The 25,557-nt window shown below is 44.6% G+C and overlaps 1 protein-coding gene across 8 annotated transcripts in view; it reads right to left on the bottom strand.

Annotated features, from left to right (window-relative positions):
* Window positions 1-25,557, bottom strand: part of LOC116848714 (RNA-binding protein Musashi homolog Rbp6) — a 926,784-nt gene that overhangs the window by 670,671 nt on the left and 230,556 nt on the right. The window contains exon 1 of one of the 8 annotated variants that reach the window (XM_032825102.1): window positions 9,286-10,205. The exons of the other annotated variants lie outside the window; for them this stretch is intronic. The gene's annotated coding sequence lies outside the window, so the exon portion shown is untranslated. Of the gene's footprint in view, window positions 1-9,285; window positions 10,206-25,557 lie in introns of those variants that run through there. 8 annotated transcript variants of the gene reach the window in all.

Below are 25,557 nucleotides of genomic sequence, written 5' to 3' on the forward strand. Positions count from 1 at the left end.
TCTCTCTCTCTCTCTCTCTCTCTCTCTCTCTCTCTCTCTCGCGCGAGCCTTCGTCTCCGTTCTTGTTCTTCGAGCCCTCTTTCTACCTTCTCCGCCAACCCCGTCAAATCACCGATTACTTCCCTAAGCTCTGCAATCAAATCGCCATTAAGACGCCCGCAAATATCGGGTGCTGGCCGATATTTTTGCTCGTTATTCATGCCGATTGCATCATTTATTGCAGCGGCGTTATGCGGTAGATATTCGAGGAAAATATCGAAGGAGAGAACATTTGGGGGAGTTCAGCTAAAAAGTGACTTTTCAAAAAGTGATTTCCTCATTCTAATTCAGACTGCAGGAAATATCGCGTCTCAACAGGAATAATCTCACGCTGAGAAAAAAAGTATTATCTTCCCGTATAAGTATAATATCTTTCCATAAAGAAATAAATATAATCGTACAATGGAAAAGTTATAATTAGAAAAATTATTTTTGTAACAAGTGTGTTACTGAGAGAGAAATAATAACCCTATATGAATGTTACTACACAGAGAGAACGATTTGGTTGGATCAAATAAACGCTTCTTTGGAATAGTTCAAACGAATTTTTCGATTGATCAAACAAAATTTTGTTTGAAGCAACAAAAATATTGATTTGCGACTTAGTTCCAAAGAAATATTTTTGTTGTGTCAACCAAGTAATTCGTTTGGACTATTCCAAATAAATATTTATTTGAATCAATAAATCGTTCTCTCTGTGTACTACTACTGCTGCTTCCTTCCTAGAAAATGACACAAGAAGATATAATTGATGCCGACAATAATTATATATGTAATTTTGGCATACTGAGGAAGAAATACTTGAAAATTTATCTATGGGATATAAAGTTCATTTTTGTGAATAAAATTTATATCCCATAAATAAATTTTCAAATATACCTTTTTCCCCAGTGTATTCACTGTTTTCTTTCATTGTATCCTTCACCCCCAATCTCTCGAAACAGCACATTTCCTTCCCTCAACTTTGGCAACCAAAGTGCGATTCAAAAGTAACCGCGGAATTATTCGTTGACGACGATTAACCGACATCGAAGTGCGATCAAACGAATCGACTCGCTAATTACCGTTCTTACCGACGACGCGTGTTACTGACACACACCTCAAGCGATACCGCTATCGACCGCGACGAGATCGGGTCCGATTTCATTAGATAAGTGAAGGTGTAGCGTAATCCTAACGGAGTGCCTGCGATGAATAAGAACAGCGAACTTTCCGAACTTTCACGCCGCGCGCGGTTCTCCTTCTATTTATCTCGGTTTATCTATCGTCGTACCGGCCCTTCGTTTTGCCACCGTCGCCGACACGATCCGAAAGGAAGTCTTCCGACTTCCAGAACGACGCAAAGCCAAGTGGCTGGCTGGCGGCCGCTCGAGCCCCGAAGAAGAAGAAATCATCAAGCAGATTGCTCTGTAAGAAACGTGGAACAGTCGGCCCTCGGGAACACTGGATTACCAAGGTCGATTTCCCACTCCGCCAAGGAAGGAATAAGTTCGTCGCCCCCTCCGATCCCTCTCTTCCTCCCTCCAGCCGCCTACACCCCGTCGCCCACCCCTGTCGTCCTTTCTTTCCCACCCGTTTCCTTCGGCGTTTCGCCTCGAGGATCTCGAGTGGAACGATTATCGTCGTGAAAATCTCGAAGGAGAGCTAAGGTACCGGTCCTCATCGACAGATTCTATCTAAGCTCCCTCCCCTTTGTCCTTCCCTTCGGCGTCCCCCATTTGAACGACTAACTCACCCCCACTTTTCCCCTTCCTTCTCTCCCCTTAGCCCTCTATTTCTCCTCCTCCTCCTCCTCCTCCACGACGATTCGGCTTACCGTTTCTTCTTGCGGCGCGATCCTCCGCGAAAACTGGTAGAACTTGTTGAAGGGCTCGTTGAGCGCGCCGAGACAGAGATTGAAAGTGAGGGAAGAATGGGCGATGAGGAGAGATCGTAGCCGAGAGGATGGCCAACGAGCGGATTTACACGAGAGAAAATGAGCCTCGTGCCTCGAGCAATAGCGAACGCGAAAAATGACACTCCGGCAGGAAGAGAGAAGGAGAGAGGAGGGAAGGGGAAGGAAAATTGCAGCCCAATGTATTCCCGGTACAGAAAGTCCCGCGAAAGATCTCGGCCTGTCCTATTAATCCATTCCTATATCTCTTCTCGATCGTCGCGAGCGGATATTGGGAATCCATTGCGACGGGCCCCAACAGACAATGTCCCGCGACTCCCGAAAGAATGGCGGGTGCGGAGTAAGAAATTTCGACGCGCCATTGTGCGGTGAGGTCCGACGAGGAAGAATCGAAAGAGGAATAGGTCGTCGGTCTCCGGATGGTGGCCGGAGAGGATAGCGCGCCGGACGGGCTTATTAGTTCCTGGGACGCGAGAGCAAGGCTCGCTATAAATTACGCCGCACGTTGATAGAGCAATATCGCGGCTGACATTAATACTTACAACGGGGATGAGAGATCTGAGATTGTGCCAGAGGTCGAATCATTAACGATGATTTATTGGCCGCGAGGGCTTCTTCCGGCGACGAGCGCGAGCGCGTCCGCTGCAGGAAGAAGCGGGTTTTGCGCCATAACTTCTCGCGCGGGGAGATCGCAATTGAAAACTCACCGTCGCGATATATAACGTTGTTGATCGTCGCGCGAGAGGATGCGTCGCCGCATCCCGGGTGAAGAATCGCGGGGACCATACTTTCTTAACCCCAGGTTGCCAGTGTTAGTTATTTTGACTTATACTGCGAATATTTGTGTCTCAAAAACTTGCTGTGATTTAATAAAAAAAATATTTGTATCTCTGGTATTGTAATCTTTTATTTGCAACTGTATTGCTTTATTTTTCTTATATAAAAAATGAATTATATAAAAAAATTTGAAATTTTGCAAACAAATTATTAGTGAAAAATCAATTGAGGGAGTCAAAATGACTCCATACTTACTATAATTTATTAAAAAAAAATGTATAACTGGTATCAGTTAATATTTTTCCAAAATAAAAAAATTAATAAGAACTTACAAGCAGATCACATTTAAGAAAACACTTAAAAGAATCGAAATGAGTCCACATTTGCTGTGATTTAATTAAAAAAATGTTTGTAATTGATATTATTTTCTTTCTTCCATAAAAAATGATTGAAATGCTACGAGTAAATTATAAAAATAAAAAGCAATTAAAGAAATCAAAATGATTTTACAATAGCAATAATTAACTGACTACCAATCTTGACAACCTAAGGCGAGCGTGGCAATAGTAATGTCAGCTCGATACGCGATCTCTTACTCTCTTTAGCGTCTCGCGAAATTGAAATCGTACAAATTTATCGCCTCAATACGGTAACTTCAGTTTCTTCGTCACTCAACGACATTTATGCTGCATTCAGTTTTTAAGTCAGGTCGTCGATTTAGGTCAGGAACGCGCTCTGTCCTAGCTGTTAGATTTACACAGGCACTTTTCTCGTGGAAACTTTTGTTCAAAATTAATTGCACAGCGCGTCCAATTATTTCCCCGTTAAAATCCGGCCGAATGGCGCCGAAGCGGACAAGAACTCGCTTATATTTCAATAAGAGCAACGAGTTGGGCTCCTTTTCTTACGAGGAGCGGGGTTCCGCAAGCGACACGCAGGTGGCAGGAGGACGCGGCGCGGAAGGACGAAAGTAAAAGGACGAGGCGGCAACGGGTAAACGCGGAGGAAGTGTGACGGGGTGAGAGAGGGAGGGAGAGAAGAAACGCGAGAGGCGACGGGGCTCGCCGCTTCGGGAGAGGCGAAGCTTATATTATGCAAAGCATGTGTTCGCTCTGGGATTTATGGCGGCCGTTTCGCTACCGACTACCACACACTATACGACCGTCCGGTATACACACTCGAGCCGCTTTTTACGCGGATTCGCTTGCCTTACGAGCGACAGGATAATCCGGAATCCTCGCGTCGAAGTGCATTTCCTAGGGCCGGAAGTAATCGGGCTCCTAATAGCGCGTAAAAACGCGCGCCGATCGTCGCGCGAAACCGTGGGAGACTTCGTGACGTGATATTTTGCGTCGTTTTCGACGTCCCGAGTCTTGGCAAAGATCTCTTTAACTCGACACCCAGATGGGCTTTCATGATTATCACGATGTGAGACAATCGATGATGAACCACTCATAAAAGATACAACTTTTACAAATCGACCATTAAAGTTGATAGCAATATATATTATCTGCCTATCTGAGAGATCCTCGAATTTAACTCGCATTAATCGCATAAACAATGAACTCCTTATTAGTTTACTCTAATTTCAGAAAATTTGTCAAGCCTTGAAACTTCGAGATGCGCTCAAATCTTTTAAATTAAAAAATTTGGATATATAATAATATAGTAAGCTTCAAGTCGAAGCAAATTGAATCTTAGAGGTGTATTGGAATTTTGAAAAAAAAAATCCATGTCCACACAAGTCTTGGCTTATCCTAACTTCAGAAAATTTTTTGAGCTTTGGAACTTTGAGTATTCAGATGTGCTCAAATGTTTTAAATTAAAAAATGTGGACCTATAATAATATAGTGAACTTCAAGTCAGAGGAAACCGAGTCTTCGAGATATATTGAAATTTTAGAAAAGAAAATCTTCCCTCGATAACTTTTTTACTTCAATAAAATGACAATACAACGAAGCGCGGATCGCAATTCCCTCGGCTAACGACGTTAACAATGCAACGTTTTATTTTTCGATATCATTTATATTTTCCGATTTCATTTGTTACGTCGGCTAATATAATTCCTCTGTATTTATTCTACGTCGCGCGCAGACTCCTTCGCTCGAATACAGCTCGCTCCTCGAAGCATAATAATACATCGTAATATCACGTTATTATTCGCCTCATAATACTGATCCTCCGATTGTTTGTCGCACAAAACAGCATCCGCGCGTTCCATCGCGTTCAATCGCACAGATCTCTGCATTCCCGTGAACAACATTGTCCCCGCGTAAAAAGGAACGCGAACACTGATGATGACGACGATAACGACGACGACGACGGTAGATTAATCAATCGAGAAATTCCGGATGGCGCGCATTGATTTTTGCAGGCGCGATCAATTGCGTCGCGCGATGCCCCGTCGCGGATTTATAATAAATTCGCGCGTTTATGCGGTCGAGCGACTGGCGGCGGTCCAAACGAGCAGTTTGATTGTTTCGAATGGCGGTCGGCGTGCGTAATTTATTTCGCCCGGTTAAAATATCTCATTAATCGCCGTCGCGCGAACCGTTAAACATTTTGTCGACGTGACTCGCGAGTATTATTCGGCCCGATAAACGCCCGTATATGTACCGAATTGCGAGCCGCGCGGATATTTTAACGCGCCGCGTTCCATATAACAAAACGACCGGCTGTCGCGCGCACTACAATGAGTGGAGGCGCATTTTCAGAGTCACTTGCGCCGACAGCCTCGCTCAATTAACTCTTGTTAGCGTTTCGCTGTCTCTTTCCAGTCCGCGGCCTTGTGTTCTGCTCTAACGACAGTGAACATAGCATGTTCAGGGGACCAACCACGCCCAAAAAAAAGGAACTCAAGTTACAGCATGTTATTTCTTGCAAACAAAATATCATCCTGTAACTTCCATATTTTAAGTAAGAACTCGAATCGAAAAGGTATTCCTCTTCTAATAAGGTCGACTATTTTAATTTGAAATTCACCAGAGATATTACTCTACTCTCTTAAAGTGAATCAGTGAATAGTCATTGATATCAGTTATGAGTATAGCACTGAAAGTGCTATACTTATAACTGCAATCAGTGTATATTCACTTTTCAGTGATGTTTGATTCATTTTAAGAGAGTAATTTTCCCTCCTGGAATCAGAAGGAATATGATGACTCAAAACGGAATGCTCTCTCACGCGCGACAAGCAATGTGTATCACTGTCCGAGTCGAAAGTTTAATCTTACTTTCGACCTCAATGTTCCATTTAACATCTGCTTTAATACTCTGCAGTTTATATAAACTATTGATTCTATGTAACCTACTAGCTTTGCCGACAGATCCTCTTTAGAATCTACAAGTGGTATTTTGTGTTTTCTAATTTGGAAGCGCTAAGTAGGATTTCAGTTTCCACGTGTATTACGCATACACTGATCCTTTAGAATATTTAGATGTTGGAAAATTCAGGGTAAAAGTAGAACTAAAATCTCTCTCTCTCTCTCTCTCTCTCTCTCTCTCGATTCGGAACTTTTGATTCTATATTTGATTTCAATATTTCATTTAACACCTACTTTAATACTGCGCAGCCTATATCAATCTCAATTGATTCTCTGTAACCTACCTACCAGTGTACGCATACACTGATTCTTCAGAATATATAGATGTTAAAAAGTTCAAGTCCAAAGTAGGGCTAAAATCTCGATTAGGATGCGTTCTGCCGTGCAGGATAGACTGAACCATCCTGGTCGAAATTTATAATCTGTTACAAGTCGCGAAAATGCTGTCATTACAATGTTTCGTGTGGATACTGTAAAGATTCGAAGTGATAACTTATTGATTATCGGTGAGTTGTCCTTTTCCTGAATTAATCAGAAATATTTTTACTAATTGGTTTTAAAAGAAACTTTAAAAGTACTGTGCTTAGAATACTTTCCTTTTAATTTTGTATAAATTTTTTGAGAGAGGCCATATATAAGAGTAAAATTCTTTAGAATTCAGAGGATCCTCGTTAAGAGTAAAATTATATATTTTTTGAGTGCTTATGAATGAACGAGGAAGCTAAAGAATCTCTGTCACTCTCGCTGCCTATATTCGCAGCGACGAAATCGAGTTATTTCGCCCTTCACCTGCTTCGCGAAGGTAACATTAATAATAGCGTCACTCATTGAATGACATGAGCGTATTTTCGATTCGCGGATCCCGAGGTATCCTAGACTCGATGAGGGTGGTTAATCTTTGATCGCGCGGGGCGAATCAAGCGGGGGACATCGGTTATCTATAACCCGAAACTACGAGGACACGTCTGTCACGATCTGCAGCTTGAACGGGCTCTCAAGATAGATTCGTATTCAAGAATCAGCCAACGATAACTCGGCTAATCAGTAGAAATGGAAAACGGAAATCCAGTTAATCGTGCCTCGCGAAAGCCGCCAGCCAAGTGGTCGACTGGCAGATCAACAGTCTCAAAACGACACATAGAAATCTCTCTAACGAGTCGTAATAAAACGGACTGATACGAAGAACGATGGTGTTTCGACCGACATTCGTTTTCCTTCTCTTTCTTCTTGTCTTCTCCTTTCGTTCACGAGCGGACGGTTTGCGTCACGACGAACCGGATTTTTCGAATATTGCATTCGCAAACCCGCGAGTATTGTCATACCGCGAAGATAACGCGGCGGAATATAAGTGGAGGATATTATTTTCCGGCTCGCCCCTGTGCGAAGAATGATGTCGACGCGCGCGCTTGCTCGCTCGCAATACAACTCTCGGCAAATTCGTTAATCGCACGGTTAAATTCGCCCGCCCGCCCGGTTTCGACGCGATAACGCGTTAATTATCACCCGGTGATATTTTGCCGCTCGCCCGCTCGCTCGTTTCAAAAAAGGGGCTGCCCTGTGAAAAGCGCCATTCAGCCTAATTACGGGACCGCGGGCGACAATGCTCGCCCTTCTTTTACCTTACCGTCTCGCAGCGCCCCTCCCCCCTCCCTCTCTCGTCCTTCGCTTTCGTCGTGCCGCTCGCATTATCTCCCGACTCGCAATTCGTTTGATTCGCGACACGGTCTCACCGTTTTCATCCTCGTTTTTTCTTCCCTTTTTTTTTATTTCGCGCTCCTATTTTCGCGGTCGCGTGAAATGTGTGTACGTGGATTCGCGGAATACAGTAATTTCGTAGCGAAATGAAGTAGTTCTCTTTTTCGCACTGTCTCTCTTTTTCTCATTCGCATTTTAATTCGGCCCATGACAGCTATTTCGCTTTTTGTTTCATTAAGGGGTTACAGAGCCCTGACAAGAGTAAAAATTAGGTAAAAAATTTTAGACAGTTATGTAAAGAGTTGTATATTAATAAGAGTATGAATTTTTTGTTATATATACGTGTGTATGCTTATTAACAATATTTTGGTACGCGCGGAAAAATTTCAGTTCGGCCAACTGAACAGGGACCAGACGAGATATAATATATCCGTTACTGTGATCAAAAATATTCATCTGAACATTCGGCTGTATTAAAACTCGATTGAGATAACCGAGAACAATTGTTTGTATAGAAGCCTTTTACAAAAATCTTTCTGTTTTTACAGCCGAATTTTTTTATCTAGTCTTCAAGTAATAGAAAATTCAGTTAGAAGTTAATTGAATTGTTTTTCCATATACAAAAAATTAAATTGATGGTGAATATTAACATCATCTTGAGAAAAAATACTTGAAAATTTATTTGTGGAATATTAAGTTTGTTTCTGTAAAATAGATATAATTTCTATAAATGTTTATTCCATAAATAAATTTTTAAGAACTTTTTAGTTCACAGAAACTTTTCGTACATTTCAAAACTATTTTTTATTTATTTATTTCACAAGTTCGTATTTTTCAGTGAAAAGATCAAATTTGATTTTTTATAACTCCCAATTTGTGAATAATTTTTTTCCAAATCTACTCCATAAACCGAAAATTACAATCTTAATAAATAAAAAAAATATATTGATATTGATTCCACGGATCATTTCTGTTAAAGCTAGGATGGTTGCCAAGCATGATTATTTTGCATGATTATTATAATTTAAAACTGAATTGAAATAGACACCGTGATGTTAACATTCACTATATAATTTAATTCTGTTATACGTCTAATAATGCTGTGTGTGTTTACCAGTAAATATTTAAATTTGTATCATATACAATAACAAGGCCAAAAATAAGTAAAAAGAAAGCATTAGTAAACGTAAACAAAATCGTACTCAAGCTTCAACAAGTATTACTAGACGTAAAAATCAGCACTTGCGAAATTTCATTAAATTCAAAGGCCAGTATTCATTATTGTAAATTATTTAACATCTTCGAGAACATAATTAATTACAAATTCGTGCTCATTAATCATTATTCGACTGTCTCGATCAATGTTTCTTGAATGAAATAACATAATAAGCACAAGTACAGCTTGATGAGTAATAGAAAATTTACGAAGCTATTATAATTATTTGTCAAATAATCACGAGCTATGAATACCGACCTAAATTTCGAATATCTCTTTATTCCCGGCAAATACTGACCCGTTAAAAATAAACCTTTTGTATAATAGATTATTTCACACACCTTTAAAATATATGATGTATCATCGCCCGCGTCATCGCACCCTGCATCTTTCGTTTTCTAGCTTCCCAGCTGCTGCGTCGTGGCACTTGACACTGACACTCGCGTGAATCCGACCCGATCCAAAACACACGTGTTAAATAACGCGATGCCGGCGAGAGGCTAACTGAATATCTCGGAAGAGAGCCGACGAAATAGTTCAATCACCGAAGGAGCCGATAAGCAACGTGACGACACACATAGTCCGTAATATGCGAGTTGTTCACCGGCCCGAAACTGAATGAAAACGCTCGGGAAAGTGCGCGACGCACAGCGGTAAGTTTGACCGCCTTGAAGGTCCGCGGTGTTTTGATTGTGTTATCACTCGGCGCTCGGCGCCGAGCGGTGACGGTTGGCAACTGATGGGAGGGGGCAAGTTTACCTTTCTTGCCCCATTATTTGGTACTCTCGCGCGTCGCATACTTTTCCGTGTACCGGGTGTTGCGTTACATACGCGTAATACTCTGCGTCGACTCTTGGAATATCTTTAATGAGGCACTCCGCATTGCCGCGTTAATCAACACGTGTTTTTACGATTGAATCACGGACTTATACAAGTGTCAGTGTGGCGTACTAGTACCTGGAGTGTCATGAGAGAACCGCCAGGAGCAGCAAGCTAGACGCGGGGAGGATATATATTTCCAGATGTATAAACACACATATCTCTATGCATTTCCAACGCTAATAAAAAATAAATAATAAAGATATTATGTAGAAATAAAATTCGCTTTTTTATACTTATGCGCAATAATTACATTCGCTTATTTATTTTTATTAGGTTATTTGATGTTTGCTTATCATATATATTCTATTTGCAGTTAAATAAGCTATGTAATTAATACGTCGGTTATTAAAATTAAGAATAAATGTAGCATGTTGAGATTAACAAAAATTAATTAAACACGAAATTCTTTTTCAAGGAAAATTTAGCATGGAGAAAATGATATTAAGTAACAATTTATTACATCAAGGTACACTGAGAAAAAATACTTAAAAAATAGAAAATATTTGTTTAATGGTACTAATAGTATATTTACTTAAATTTAAAATTCTTTTAAATTTACTTAAATTCTTTTAAATAAACAATTGCGTTTTCACAAAAATTAAAGTTTTAAGAAAATGTATATTTTCTTATTTGAAAAATATTCAGTTTAGGATTATCTTAATCGAATAAATATTTATTTCTTAAATATTTCTCCACACTGAGAAAAATATGTTTTATATCTGTAACCATATCTGTAATTATACGAAGAAATAATTATTGTAAATTGTAGTAAAAAAAAATACTTTTGTACTTTTAAATTCTGCTGTAATGTTAACGATATAATTACTTAATATGTGTAAGTAACTATTACCCTCCCCCCCATTTCTCGTGTTAGAGCAAGGAAAATATAGTCGGGGCCAAAAATAACTTTAATTTTATTTCAATCAAGCACTTTTCTCTCAGTGCAGTAGTCTATACGAGTCCTTCAAATTCGACAGAATTTGCAGGATTAATGCGGAACCGAAATTTCAGCTCGGTGCAATCTGCATTTTGCAGCTCCGTCATGGCAAAAAGCTTCCGTCGGGGCGCACAATTGTCAAGTCGTGCGCAAATTCACGGGAGTGCCGTCCGAAGGAAGTCGTTCGCAATCCGGCCGCATTGTCGGCCGCGGTGTATCGAGGTAGATCGTTAAAAGAAATTTTCGCAGCGGGAAAGAGAGCGGGCACACAAGTGAACGCGAGAGTGAGTGCGCATTACTGCCTCGTTTCGCGAGCTATAACGACCGCTCGCGTGAATGCGCTTGTTAGACCGCGTCTTCGGCCATCCACGACGAATATCGAGCGGAGCCTTACCCTTTATCGTCGTGAAACGAATAGACCCACCGGCGAAGAAGCCGGTCTCCCTAAATTCGTCCGGAAGACTTGGTCGCGCGACGCCGGCTTCGCCCCGAATAGCCGTCGTTCTAGATCGCTCTTCTACATTTCGACGGTCAAGCGAAAGGAGCCACCGTTAACAAACGCCATTACGATCTACCACCCTCCCCAATTGAGCGTAGCGTAACGAAGAGAAGAGAGGAAAAAAAGGAAGAAGTCATAACGACGCATCGAATTGATACGACGGCCTCGAGCAGTAATTCACGGGCCGACGTATCTTCGCCGCAAAAATGGCAGCGCTCCAGACAGCGATGTTTCCTATCCTGGTCATCTGCTTGCCAAAGCGGGCGGTTGACGGGGAGGAAAAAGCGGAAGCGGGTCGTCGTTTAAAGCGTAAAACGCGGATACGCGCGTGTTCGATGAAGGGGCCGAGCAACGGTGGTAGGGGGCTTACAACGAGCGGCGGCAGAGGGTGAGTGGGAGAAAAAGTCCGACCTACGCGGAATTTCCCGTGCGATTTTCCGCGGCGCCTTCTTCATCCTCCACCTCCTCCTCCTGTGGGGTCCACAAACATTTTCTTTCTCGCGACGGCAACGGCGGCGGCAATGGTGTACCCTCTACCTTCCTCCTCCTCCCTCATCCCCTTCTCACCCCCGTGCGTTCCCCGAGAACGGCCATTTATATCGGCGGCGGCGGACAGCGAGGCGGTGAGGCGGAATAAATCGCGGCTCCTTTGCAAGTGCTGCCAACGGGAATAGAGACATCGCCTTCGCCTATCAATTATTTGCCGTGCAATTTACGAGGCCGCAATAGGAGAAGGGAAGGGGGAGGGCAATGAGACCACAGGAAAGAGAGGGATGGCGAGGATGAGAAAACGCGAGCAAGGCCGGCACGATGCCTCCTCCTCCTCCTCCTTCTCCTTCTCGTTGCAAATAAACCCGCCAACCATCCCCATTGGCGGCGGGGAGATGACATCTTTACTACGGACCTTTGCGACTTCCTGCTGCCGCGCTCTCTCTCCTCTACCCCCCTGACCGCTTCCCGCGCGACCCCTTTTGGTTCTGTTGCCGCGGGTTCTTGCTCACTTCGACGTGCCCAAATCCAAATATCTCCCGCGTCCCCATATTTTAAAGATGAGCGCGCCGATTTATGGCCCCCCCGGCGAAGCCGAGCGCTTCCGACCGCCGCGGATACAAATTGTTCTGTTTTTCGGCGGTTTTTCCAGCCCGGAAAATCGGGTTGCCCGGGCGCGTGCTCCTCTTCCCCCTCCCGCCCCCGCGAGAACAAACAAACATCGCCGCTGAGCGGTTTCTGGTGCAGCAACGACGGCGGCGACGACTCAAGATTCCGTCCGAAGAGAAGTGTACGGAGAGAAATCGGATTAGAGACGCCTTTGTTACGTTGCTACGATTTTATTCGCTTGGGACTAGTCATTAAGACCCGCATGCTTCTCCGTGCCGTTCTTAACTGACAGCGCGCCACGGGAACCGCTTTAATAATGTGCAACTCACTTCAAACGACTTGTCTAATCAGTCGATTAACCCTTTATTTTACAACGTTGCTCTCTTAAGCAACATCAATTTCTCATGAGCTTTATGCAAAGACGATAGATGTCGCATTTATATTCAGAACTTGCTCTGGAGCAACATCTGATCATCTGTTCCGTTCGCGAGTATCTCGTTAGTTTCGATTTTTGCCGCTGGATGATAAAAATCGTGGAAAATATGTTTTCAAAATGATATCTTGGAAACAGAACAACTGTTCAGAATCTTTATTTACTTCATTCGAACATTCAAAAATTTCTTTTCCTAAAATTTTTTGCATCTGCCAAGTAAAGGGTTAATCTGCGATAAAAAGATGGAACAGTACAGAGTAGAGCGAACGCGTAGAGAAGGATCTAAGGTGCACGTAAGGGGAGACAGCGGGAGGAAGCGATTCAAGAGGGACAATATTCTCTCGCTCGAATACACAAATGTTACGAGCGCGGGACATGTGTACGAAGCGCTCGCAAGGTTTATTTGCGTTACACGTGCAAATACGTGCGGCAATGCGTGTCCGCCGAATGCTAATGCCTGCTGGAGCAAGCTGAGTACAGAGAGGAGAAGAGAAGGAGTCGATAAGAGAGAAAGCACATGGGCTAAGATCGCGCAAAGCACGGAGACAAAAAGAGAAAGACACGGGAGACAACACTGAGAAAAAATTGTTTGGTATTCGTAACTATAATGCATACAGAAATAATCACGGAGAATCATAGAATCATGGAGAAATTATCGATTATTATAAATAATAATCACAGAAAAATAGTAATGAATTATGGCCAAGAGAAAACTATTCATTTATTAAATTCTACTATAATGTTCGTAATAATAACCTTATGTGCATGTTACTATTACCATTTTCGTGTTAGAACAACCAAAAAAATATGATTAAGGCCAAAAGTAACTGCAATTTTAGTCACATCAATCATATTTCTTTCCCGTAATGAAGAGGCTAATAAAGAAAAGGAAAATGCAGGACAAAGAAAGGAGAAACAGAACAAAAGAGAGAGAAAAATTAAGATGCAATTTTTTCTACAGTAAACAACAAATTGTTCTGGGACAAAATAAAAATTTAAAAGCATCAGGAAAAGAAAGAGAGAGAGGGGGGGGGGCGAGCGGGTAAAAAGTAGAAAAACAAAGAGGAGAAAAGCGAGCACGCATCCGTCCCTGTACGAGCGAGCGCATCGAGATTGCACCTGCAACCGCACGTCATAATTGCACGCACACGCGTGCTCCCTACGTGTCGGCGAACACGTTACCCCCGTTACGCCCGCGACTCACCCCCGTTCCACGTGTGCTTCTCCAGCGCCATCTTACAATTAGCGACGCCCTCGTTTCCGACGCATTACTCGCGATAACTTATGTAACGTCGCATTTCGTACGTAAAATTGCATTCCGCGAGTGCAGCGCGTTCAGCAAGTCGCTAACCGGTGCGACGGTAGCGAGTCGTTGTCGTCGTCGTCGTCGTCGTCGTCCTCGTCGTCATCGTCGGTGCTACGGCGCGTATTTGTCCGCGAATAAACTCCCGTCCCGTTAAAACCTCGTTCTTGCGTAAATGGAATATTACATCATGAACATTCTCTGGCGGAGTGCGGAGACGCGATGGGGGGAGATAATAATATTATAAATATTATCTTGCAATAACATGATTATGTACGAGTAATGAGTACCAAATGCAACGGTAAGCGCGCGCGACGCGGCAAAAAACGCTGTAACGCAAATGAAACATCGCAGAACGCGATTTGCAATGCGGCGTAAGAAATAATGATAACATGAATGCGACAATGTACACAGAATATCCCTTCCCCACATACAATATTAACAAAATAATATAACTGTACATTACGCATATCCCTTGTATTCTACGTATTTACTGTGTTGCACGCTGAATTATAATTAAAAAAAGACAATAATCATATAAGCATAGATAATATAAGACCAAAATGTGTATTACAACATTAGTATTACGATTGTTTCGTCAAATGAGCGCAGTGATGCTCGCGCGCCTCGATAAGCGAGCTCGCGACTCGCGTGTGTGCGGCTACCGTAAAAATCGGGCTAAACGACGTAACAGCTTCAGCGTGAAGTCGTCAAGCTACGCGCGAGAAAGTCGCAAACGAACGGAAGAGGGAGTGGAAACGGGATAGCGATAGCAGCCTGGGAGGAAAGAGGGACGAGCGCAAAGGGCTAACTGGATTTATGTACACGATCGTGCGGCTCGCCGGCTCGCGGAGAGAACGCGGCATCACTAAATAAGCATGGCCGGATAACACCGCGAGCAGAAACGATGCGTGGGTGGTGAAAACAAAAGGGGGAAAAGAGTCGGGGGAAAGAGAGAGAGAGAAAGAGAGGGGAATAGGAAGGAAAGCGAGATAGAGGGACGCCGGCCCTTCTTCAGGAAAGACTTGTCCAGCTCCTAATCGACCGGAAGAGACCCACTCGCCGGTGGTTTTAAATTAAACCGCGGCAGGTCGGTTCGTTAGCCGACTCGACGCCGTCGCCGTGCGAAACCATAAATTCGTGCGAGAACGAATGGCTCGGGTTACGCGGCGGCGTTTTCTCGTCGTGTGTTTTTCGCGCCCCGAAGGAAGAAAGAAAGAGAGGAGAAAGAAAGAGAGAGAAAGAAAGGGAATGAGGGAGAGGCAGGGGAGCCCACGAGGCGAACGGTCAGGATTAATCGGAGCCGCGGATCTACGGAGGAAAAGAAAGGGAGCCCCGATTCCCGCGGTGGCGCGGAATTGACGTATCGTTAACCTTAACGAGCGTCCGAAGAGCTCGCGTTTCAGTAAATAAACTGCATTTATGTGAAACAACAGCGGTAGGTACATAGGTGGTTAGAGTATAGGTAGGTACTTTTAATCCCTCTCTCTCCCTTTCTCTCTCTTTCCTCCGTATGATATATACAATAAAAGTTAAGTATACGAGGCTGCAAAATAACGCCAACCGCAGTGGCAGTGCAAGTGTTTCTTTTGCGCGTAAAAGTGTAATCCACTAATGAATGCTAAAAATAAATTTCACACGGAACATACACGCAGAACGATAAAACACGAAAGCGCAAATTGCCTCTTCGAATAGAACGGAAATAATCAGACGGAACACGCATATACTCGTACACACACACACACACACACACACATCTATATACACGCAAATTCATACGTGTGCACGCCGTGCCGACATGTCCTTTGTCGCGAAAGTACGCGTCCATTAACTGTGAACGCACAGTGGCGATAAAAAATCAAATTTTCAGGCAAGTGAAGAGACGGCCTTGCCGGAATACCCGATCCAAATGCATTCATTCGCAGGAGCGCGAAGCAATTTTAATCCCGCGCCGAGCGCGGCGCGAAACTTCGCGTGTAGCGGGCGCGATTTGCAGAGTGAAGTCGCGTCCACACGGCCAGGCCGCGTATCCGGACGCGAACAAACATAATCCTTCAGCGCGCAACTCCCGCAATTGCATTCGCACGCACGCAATAATGCAGCGAGAAAGGGGGAAATCCGTAAGACATGAACGGGCGGCGGGCGGGTGGCTGAGCTCGCGCAACCATGGGCCGCGTGAATCAGCATAAAAAATTGGAGCGAATCCAATTATCAGGATTAAAACGTTCGTCCGGGACACTCTGCGAGCGCGATTATCCGCTCCGTCGCGTTCGCGCGGTAATAGGATTGCTGCAGCTTGATGTATAAAGTCGTATCAAAAGTACGGGCTAAAGGGTAATAACGTCATGAACCGGGAGCGAAATGAAAAATGCAGTCGGAGCTTGGACGAGGAGTCATGGCGAGCCAGACAGATAGATAGAGAGAAAGAGAGAGAGAAAGAGGCAGAGTGTAGCAAGAGAGGAGGACTATGTGGACCGAGAGGTAGAGAATACGATGCGCCAATCTGGGTAACGCGCGAGAAAACGTACGTTGCAGCAGCATATGAAGGCTGCGCACTTCGGTGGATGTAGCTGGATCCGGGGTGAGGCGGACGTGGAGTTGAAATATCGTAAGGGAAACAAAAAAGAGGTGAGAGAAGTCAATGTGGCGAAGGAAAAGAGAGAGGGAAAGAAAAAGAGCGATAGATAGAAGATAAATAGATAAATAGATAGATAGATAGATAGAGATAGAGAGAGAAAAGAGGCAGAGAAAGCAAGAAAGAGGGGAAAAGAAAGAGATATGCAGAGAGAAAGAGAGAGAGAAAGCGAGACGAGTTTTTATGATACCTTGGGATGAAACCTCTTCACCTATGTAGTATTGTTGATACACATGTAAGCTTTGGAATATACATGAGGAAGCGCGAATGCGCAACGACGGCGTTTCGTGTTAGAAACGACGAGTTAAACGTGAGCGTGGTAACACGGTTTTGTATCGTGCGGAATTACAACGAGAGGGAATGCTGGATTAGGCTAGATTTATCGCGCGCTTCGAGATTTCGCAGCCGCATGAATCTCGCACGTAATAAGCACTGTAAAATGTATAAAATAACTAATGCAGATGTGCTTTCACATGAGCCTGGGCATCTGTGAGTGTAAATTTTAGTAGGTCAAACTAGCGGCGATCGTTACCGTTACACTTAGAAATTCGATTACTAATTAAGCGTTTTACTAAGTTATTGCCGCGCGCAGGATAGTCGAATGTCACAGTGGAAGCAACAATGATTCATCGATCTAATGGTGGTCAACGATTAGCTATAAATACCCAGCATCGGTAAAGAGCTTTCCGCCCCGAAACAATTTCCAATTTGGCCGCGATGAGTAATGCAAAACTCTATATAACAGTAACAGATTATTATATATTTCAAACTGAGAAAAAATATCCTAAAAAATAATTTAATCATTTAATGATAAATTTATCGATACTGAGAGAAACTTTGCGCACACTAAAAGGGAATAAAAAAAAACTTCGTTCTGCAGAGAAACGCGGACTGAGAATCGCATCGAGTATCGATAACTGTGCAGTAATTTGCAATGAAAAAAAAGAAAATAAGAAAAGAAAGAAGATATAGAGGTGAGTGGAAACGAAGGTGTGTGAGAAACCAATGTACGGAGGCATCCAGGATGCCTTTTCGGCGAGTGTTATCGCTGCGTCGGACAGTTTTAAGCGAGCTTACGAGCTCGTATTATCCGATATCAATGGTGATCATCTGGCGAGTTCACATGCGTTCCACCCTCGTGCTTGCCTTGCGCGCTCGGCTGTCAGCGGGGTGTAAAATAACGAAACGTAAAATCTAATTTCCCAGTCCTAATTAACCGCTAGCCTGAGCCGCTTATGTTTATAAAAACGCGAGTATTCCGTTCTCGTTTGAGCGCATAAAGTAAAGATTTTATTTTCACCGAAAATAAAGATCAAAAGAGAAATCTTCCCATTCCTCCTCTGAGACTCTGGCAATTGTCACGAAACATTTTCAAATGCACGACGAGAGCCATTAGAAGCGGATGCAGGACAAGTGTATCGCGAGTACGATTTGCATATGTCTCCTAATTAATAAACTAGATTAGATGCAGTTTTTACGCGGGTATAATAATTAATAAAATATACAGCGCACAAGAGAGGACGCGCAAACGTTCGGGTCCGTGTCGCGTGTCAAGGGTCGAACACAGCCGCCTGTGTGTGAGCGGTGCGGTATTAATTATTTACAACACGCCGACGCGGCGTGTTAATTATTTTCAACGCTCTACAACGTTCGGAGAGCCGCGAGGAAATTTTCACCCGCTGGAAAATGTTTTTCCCGGCCGGTTACGCGGCGCGGGTCGACAGCACGGCCCGGATCGTTCGTCTTAATTAGAGTGTTATTTCCTGATTAGCGGGGAATGCTTTATTAGATTTATTACCGTTCCCGAACGCTCGCACGCGTTACTTGCGCGTGTTACTAATTCTCGCAGCCGCTTGTTATATCGACTAATGAAACGAGCGTGTTCTTAATGGAAGCGAAATAAAGAAAGAGAGAGAAGAATTTATTGTGATTAACGAAGAATACTTTCCAGCAAATGAGATCGGACAATGCGAAGAAGACACACGTAAGAAAATGTAACTGATTCATTTCTGCACAGAGAAAAATAATATTTAGAAAATAAAAATATTCAGTGGATGTATTAATAATATAATTGCAATCAAAAAACTTAATTACCGCTTGTGTGTTTTGTTTTTTTATTTGCTGATATGTCTTGCTTGATACAAGAACATGGCAGCGTCAACCAAATCGCATATTTTAAAACTAAATATTTTAATTCTAACTAAAAAAATAGTTTTTTCAGTGTACATATTACTTTCATTTTCTCGGATTTGTTAATTATCGCTGTCAATTTTAATTTTATGTATCATTTAGGCTCAGTTCCACAACCTCCGTTTAACTTTAACTACTTACTTTAAGTCTCAACAGTGATTGGTTAATTCTGATTAACTCTTCTTAACGCTAAATGCGATTAGTCAAGTCCAATGTAATAACCGGTCAGTTAAGTTAACTAGAGATTGTGGAACTTGGCCTTAGTCTCTTCGATTTAACTTGATCTATCGTTTTCATTCTCTCTCTCTCTTCCTCCTTGTTCTCTCTCTCTCTTTCTCTCTCCCGTGCATTCGGAAAGTAACAGCGAGCCAGCCGGCTCAACTTCGTGCGGTGAGACAATGAAAGTCGAAGTCACATGGAACATCCTAAAAATCGCGCAGGAACACTCCCGGAGAGCGGCGCGAGAGGGAGGAGAGAGGGGGTGGGAGAGTTTACACGGTGCCGGCGGCACCGCATCTGAGGGTGGATCCGCGGTCCGCTGGATCGAGTCCAACCACGCCTCCATTTTGGTCGTAAAGCACGCCGGAAGATCCCGCGCGCGCGGAACTTGACGGCGAGCGCGCCTCGAAGGAGAGGCGCACAGTGCAATTTAATAAAGGTAATAACGTTAAGGGTATTTGCGTTTTTCGCTCGCTCGAGCACGCACAAAGCCCGGAAACACGGCCGCGCTGGGAGCGATGACGCGCGCGCTGAATAGAGAACGCGCAATTTTCAGACAGGCACACACGTTCTCCCTGCTATTGTGTCTCCGTCGAGTCTCTCCCTTCGCGTATCCCTTTCAGTTTTTAGGACGTGCAAGCAGCAACCCTCGCGTCTGTGTCAAGAACGGCCCGACGGTTCGTCGATGATCGATGAACGACGCGGCGGAAACGACAGAACGGTTACGTACAGAGTTCTTAAAGTAAGAGTTAGAAAGAGAGAGAGCGAGAGAGAGAGAGAGAGAACACCGTCCCGAATAAAAAATATTTTGAAATCTAATTTTGGATCCAACCCGAATTCCCAAAGTAATTATGGGTTCTGGTTTGAAGTGTAATTTTGCAAACATGCAATTTTTTAAATGAGAAGATTCAAGATTTTCTTAGTATTTTTTTTGTTTTTATTTTAAGTTAGAATTGAATAAAATATGTTGACTCTCCGACTTTCACTTTTTAGCAAAATGTTCAAAGTGATTTAAAAATATTTTATCTTTCGACATTTCATTCTATTAAAAACAATTGGTGTAAAAAATGGGATTCCCTACTTGATACTATAAAAGTATACCGATGTAAAAAGTAATGTAAGTGTATCGATCGAAAAAAAACGCGAATTCCTGGGATTGCTGGGATTCTCAATTGGTAACGTAGCGGGATAACCAATTTTAGGACAAATTTTGGGCATTCTAATTAAAACCTATGCTGCTAAGAAAATCTTGGGAAATTTTTAATAAGAGTATTAATGATGGACAAGATCCCGCCCAATCAGGAAACATCGCACGGTGTCTTAAAACTCTCACTCTGAGGAACTTCAGTTACATAACAACGTCGTTGGTATCCTTCCGCCCCCTCTCTCGGCGCGCGCCAGCTTCAACCAGAAAGCACGTTTAGCAAAATACAACTTTATGGAACAATCAGTTGTCGATAGCCGTCGTGAATTTTTTTTTACGACGTGCTCGCTCGGCGTAAGTAAAGCTACCGCGATTAAAGAACTTGGAGGTTCGTCGCGAGAGAAAGAGGGAACAATTCTATCGACGCGCGAGCTGCCGAGCCGCGAGAAATTTCGGCGACGTCTTTATGAGGGGGTTTAGGATTAGGGCGACTGCATAGTGAAGCGACCGAAGGAGCGAATAGTGACAAGTGGATGAGAGTATGAGGGCGACTGAGGGGGGACAGGCGATCGGTAGTGGAGACCGGGAACCGATAGGAATATGTGGCAGCGATTGGGCGGCTATCCAAAAGCCATCGTCGAGCAAAATCCATCCGGGGCGAGGGGAAACAGAGGAGAGAGGGGGAGGGGAGACGCGGGGGGGATCCATCTTTGAAACGAGGAAAAAGGGGCGGAGGGAGAAAAGAATCCCCACGCCATACCGTCTCTTACTCTGTCTCACCCTCTTTTCCTTTTTTCTCTCTCTCTTCTCTCGCTCTCTTTCTCTCTCTCTTTCTACGTCCCTCGTTGCCCCTCGAGAAGGCTTCAGGGCTGGCGGCCCAATCGGTGGGCGAACTTTTTTGCAGCGCAGTTTAACGAAGCGTCCCTAAATTCTCTCCCTGGTGCAGCAGATCGATCCAGGGGCACGAACGGCGGAAGGGCGGCGGGAGGGCTCGTGGGGTAGTTTTGGAAGGGATGAGAGGGTAGCGGGAGTGAGAGAGAGAGAGAGAGAGGGAGAGGAAGAGGGGCGACCCCGCATCGACGACGATTCGTAAATCGTCCCTTGGCTACGCTGCAATGCGGGCGGAAGGTAAGAGAGAGGAGCTTTCATTGGCCGGCACGTTCGCGCCCTTGCGCTTAAACGCGCCGGCGAGAAGGAGCTTTTAGCGAGAACCTTAATGGAGGGTGGGTGAGCAACAGAGATAGAGAGATAGAGAGATAGAGAGAAAGAGAGAGAGAAAGGGAGAGAAGAGAGAGTGGATCATGATCGCGAAAATTTCCGACTGCCTAATCTATTTGTTGATTGCGGGTACTTTATTATCCCCTCTTTCCTTACCCCTTTCCCTTATCTCTTACCACCTCCAACCCTAGATCCTCCACTATCTGTCAGTCGCGGGAAAATTTTAGCCGCGGAACTCGGGGAGGAAAGCTCCGAAAAGCGCTAAGCGGGGAAACACGTCGCGCGAGAGTGCAATAATTATAAGAAAAGAAGAAAGAATGAAAGGGAAGTAAGAACGAACGTTCACAGGAGGAAGGAACGCGCGAGAGCGCGAGATGAGATGAAATGATGAGGGGAAACCCACGAAGTCCGCGATTTTCATTGGCCCCGCCGTTTGAAAAGAGTAAACCGAAAAAGAAAGGCATACCGACGGATGAATAATTGAACCCCCCGAGTGCGCGCACGAACGCCAACGCAAACTCGGTCAGCGAACAGACCGGAAAGGTGGTCCTAATGGATAAACTGATAATTCGACGAACAGACTTTCAGTTCCTTGAAAATGTTTTGAAGCCTCGCGGAATCGCAGGTACCTAAAAGCGACCGCTGAAATTGCATCGTTCGTTGCATCGAATTGCAGCACGCCGTTGCATGCTGCCAAACTCATTACTACACGGAGAGAATGTGTAGTAAAAATTACTGCAGGACTTTGTAACCGAGAAATAGATCGACGTTCCGCAGTAATGCACTATCCTTTCGATTCATACGTACTACTTGCATTTTAGGAATTGAAATGTACTATTGAAACATTTGTTATGTTGCTAGCGAAATTTACTATGTTTCGCAGCAAGATAGACCATACTGGCAATATATTCCTGAGCTACCAAAAATATTGTAAAATTAAAAAGGATTAAATAAAAAAAAAAACTACGATATCCTCTCCGTGTACGTTTCGACAAACAGAAGATAGATGAATCATTTACAAAATATTATCGTATCACTTTAAGGAAACAAACGTCCCAAAGTGACAAAAAATGTGAAGTATTCGTGAGAACACCTTTATGTTTTTATGTTTTTAGGAAAATAAAAGAAAGCTAACGCACTCGAGAATATGAAGATTTCGCGCGGTCGCTGATTATAAAATTTAGATAGTCCAATTTGCCGGCATGAATTATTCGCTCGATGAGCAGCGAAAAATAATCCTCAGAAGGCCCGATTATTTCGACTGTTTATTTTTTCGCAAAACGAGAGTCGAGGCTGCGCGAGAGAAAGGCCGGAGTCGCTTTTAGTTGTCTTAAGGATTATGACGGATTATAGGGTCGGGGTTATGAGGCCGCGGCTTTAGAACCCTGAAAGGCATCGTCGGGAGAAAAGCGAGGAAGAGGGCGAAAGAGAGAAAAAGAGAGAGAGAGAGAGAGAGAGGGAGAGAGAGAGAGCTAATATAAATCCAGGATTAAAAGTGGCCGAAAACATCGCGGGGAACCACGGTGCAATATCTTGAAAGCATTGACGAGACGAGTCAAGGAGGGTAGCAGGGGGTGGAATTATCCGCTCGACGGACCCTTCTTCACGGAAGACGCTCAGCACTCCCCCTCTCTCCCGCCACTAGCTTCGCTTGTGTGATTACACACAAATTAAATACGCCTATCGCTAACGTCAAGCCGCGTATTACGCTTTGAATTCCACTAAACTGAGATTACTTCCTACTTATTACTTCGGCCCACTTTCCTCTTCCTGTATTATGGAGAGCCTGCTCTCAGGACACCTTGTACTATCACTTTGGCAGTTATCTGTCACTCTGGCAGTTACCTGAGATACATGGCCTCGATTGGACCTGAACTGAACGGAAGTGCACGAGTATGTATGTCAGGGAGAGAAGAATCTTGGAGAAAGAGATAAGGAAATTACTCCTTCAGATTAGCGTGGGGGTACACACTCGTGCTGATAGGTGACAACAGAGATGCCGAAGATGAAAATCGAGGGAGTGCCCGCGAGAGTCAACACCGTGGATGAAAACACCCGACTGAGATATCCAGGGGCAAACTCGTGAGGAAACTCGAGCGCGCGGCGGCGTACGAAATTTCAAGAACCGTCAGTAAGAATAAGGCGTGCTGGGGCAAAATCTCTAACTACATCATCGGCGCGTAGCGCTGGTAGGTATACACGGCGCAGACACGCGGCGGATCGAGATGGATGAAGGCGAATATCCACCTCCGTTGGTGTGTGCCGGGGATTAATGCCGGAACACACACGGCGAACATCGGAACGTACAAGCTGCAATTGCCGAGCTATCTCCTTCCGCCGTGATGCACTCTCCTTACGTAGATACGAGGCATCCGACGCGATTCCAAGAAACACACGCCCGGTAAAGTCGGAAGGATTGGCGTAGGAGTGCCTTTTACCTTCTCCGCGTTGGAAACGCAGACGTTCGCCCGCAGTCGAGGGAGGCAAGTTGTCGGTGGTGGCGGCTGCGGTGCCGGTTGGAAGCAGGATGGGGAAGGTGGAACAGAGTAAGGTGAAAACAACAGGACAGATAATCTCCGTGTTTCAGCGCGGGAAGGGATTTCCGTTTGCTTCGCGGAGTGAGTGAGCGAGTGAGTGAAAGAGAGAGAGAGAGAGAGAGAGAGAGAGAGAGAGAAGGGAGAAGGAAAGGAAGAAGAGGAACCGGAACAGGAAGCATCTGGAGCGTCGGTGGCGCGGCGGAGACGTGGAAAAGTGCGAGGCGAACGTGAAAATAACGGGCGTAGGGAAACCGCTTTAAAGCGGCTGTCAGCGCGGAAAATGACTAATGCCCGTTTCCCGTGCCGCAGAGCGTTGCTTAGAATAACAGCGTAGCTTGTAAGCCGATGCCGAGCGTGTATGTTAACGCCGTTACGGACAGGCGTGGGCAGAGGGAAAGGGGGGGAGGGGGCCGTGCGCCACCAAGAGTACGTGGAGAATATCGCCTGTGCTGGGTGCCGGGAAAAAACAACGCGCAGAAGACGAGAGATAGTTTGGTTCACTGCGACCCCCGTGGAAATTCTCGCGCCTGTCTCGTATCTTAAAAAACGTTCAACTCTTCGTAGCTTTTTTCCTTTTTTTCCTGTTCTCTCTCCCTCTCTCTTGGTTCGCGGATTTTCTCATATAACCAACCCCCTCGATACGGGCTTTAAAATCGCTTGCCTGCACCCCTGATGAAACAGCCCGTGCGCGTACGTCCGTAAATTAGTGCGTTCGCCCACCCATGTGTTCTATTAATAGGTACGAGCGGCGCTTAGCTTCTCCGCTTGATTATGTGAAAACGATGTTAATGAACGACCGCTTCGACGCGCCCGTTTCGAGCTTTTTTTCTATCAGAAATTACGCCCGGCGTCGAGCGTTCGAGCGAGCGTAAGCCGCGGAAAAGAGCTCCTCTATTAACAAACTCTAAATTGAAAAATAATAAAATAAAGAGGAGATTCCCCGTTCAGAGAAGACTCCGCGTTTCTCCACACAAATACACTCTCTCCTCGAGACGAGGATGCGCTTGTCGACGACACATCCTCGTCTAGGAATTATTCCAAACCAAAAGCTGCAGAGTCTCATGCAACCTCGTCCTTTCAGCCGACCAGCGCGAACCGAGGCCTCGATATTATATCGATGCGTTCGTGAAATGAGAGCTCTGCTCGGGAACGACACCGCCCGTCGGCGACGTTAAATTCCCGATTACGCCGTGGGCTTTTCATGGCGGATGCGAGAGACGCGGGATATTCACCGACGCGGCGAAACGCATGTAAATCACTCTTTATTAAGTACAAGCGTGGCTGCGGACGAAAGCTCTGTTAGACGAGCTTTCCTCGCCATGGGCCTTAATAAAAATACCCCGCACGGTATTGCACGGGAGGGGCGGGAGGGGGAGGGCGACGGGCGAGCGGCATTACGCGCGGCTTTATTGCATTAATTTTTAAGCGTCGCCACGTACTGCACAGCACATCCCTGATACGACCAGCGCGAGGAGCCTAAGGCCGCATTGACGTTCTTGCCGCGCGAGGAAGCTGTAA

This window comes from Odontomachus brunneus, unplaced genomic scaffold (genome assembly GCF_010583005.1).
Source record: "Odontomachus brunneus isolate Ranch 3 - 2012 unplaced genomic scaffold, Obru_v1 Obru_scaffold_098, whole genome shotgun sequence".
In the NCBI taxonomy this organism is placed as follows: domain Eukaryota; kingdom Metazoa; phylum Arthropoda; class Insecta; order Hymenoptera; family Formicidae; genus Odontomachus; species Odontomachus brunneus.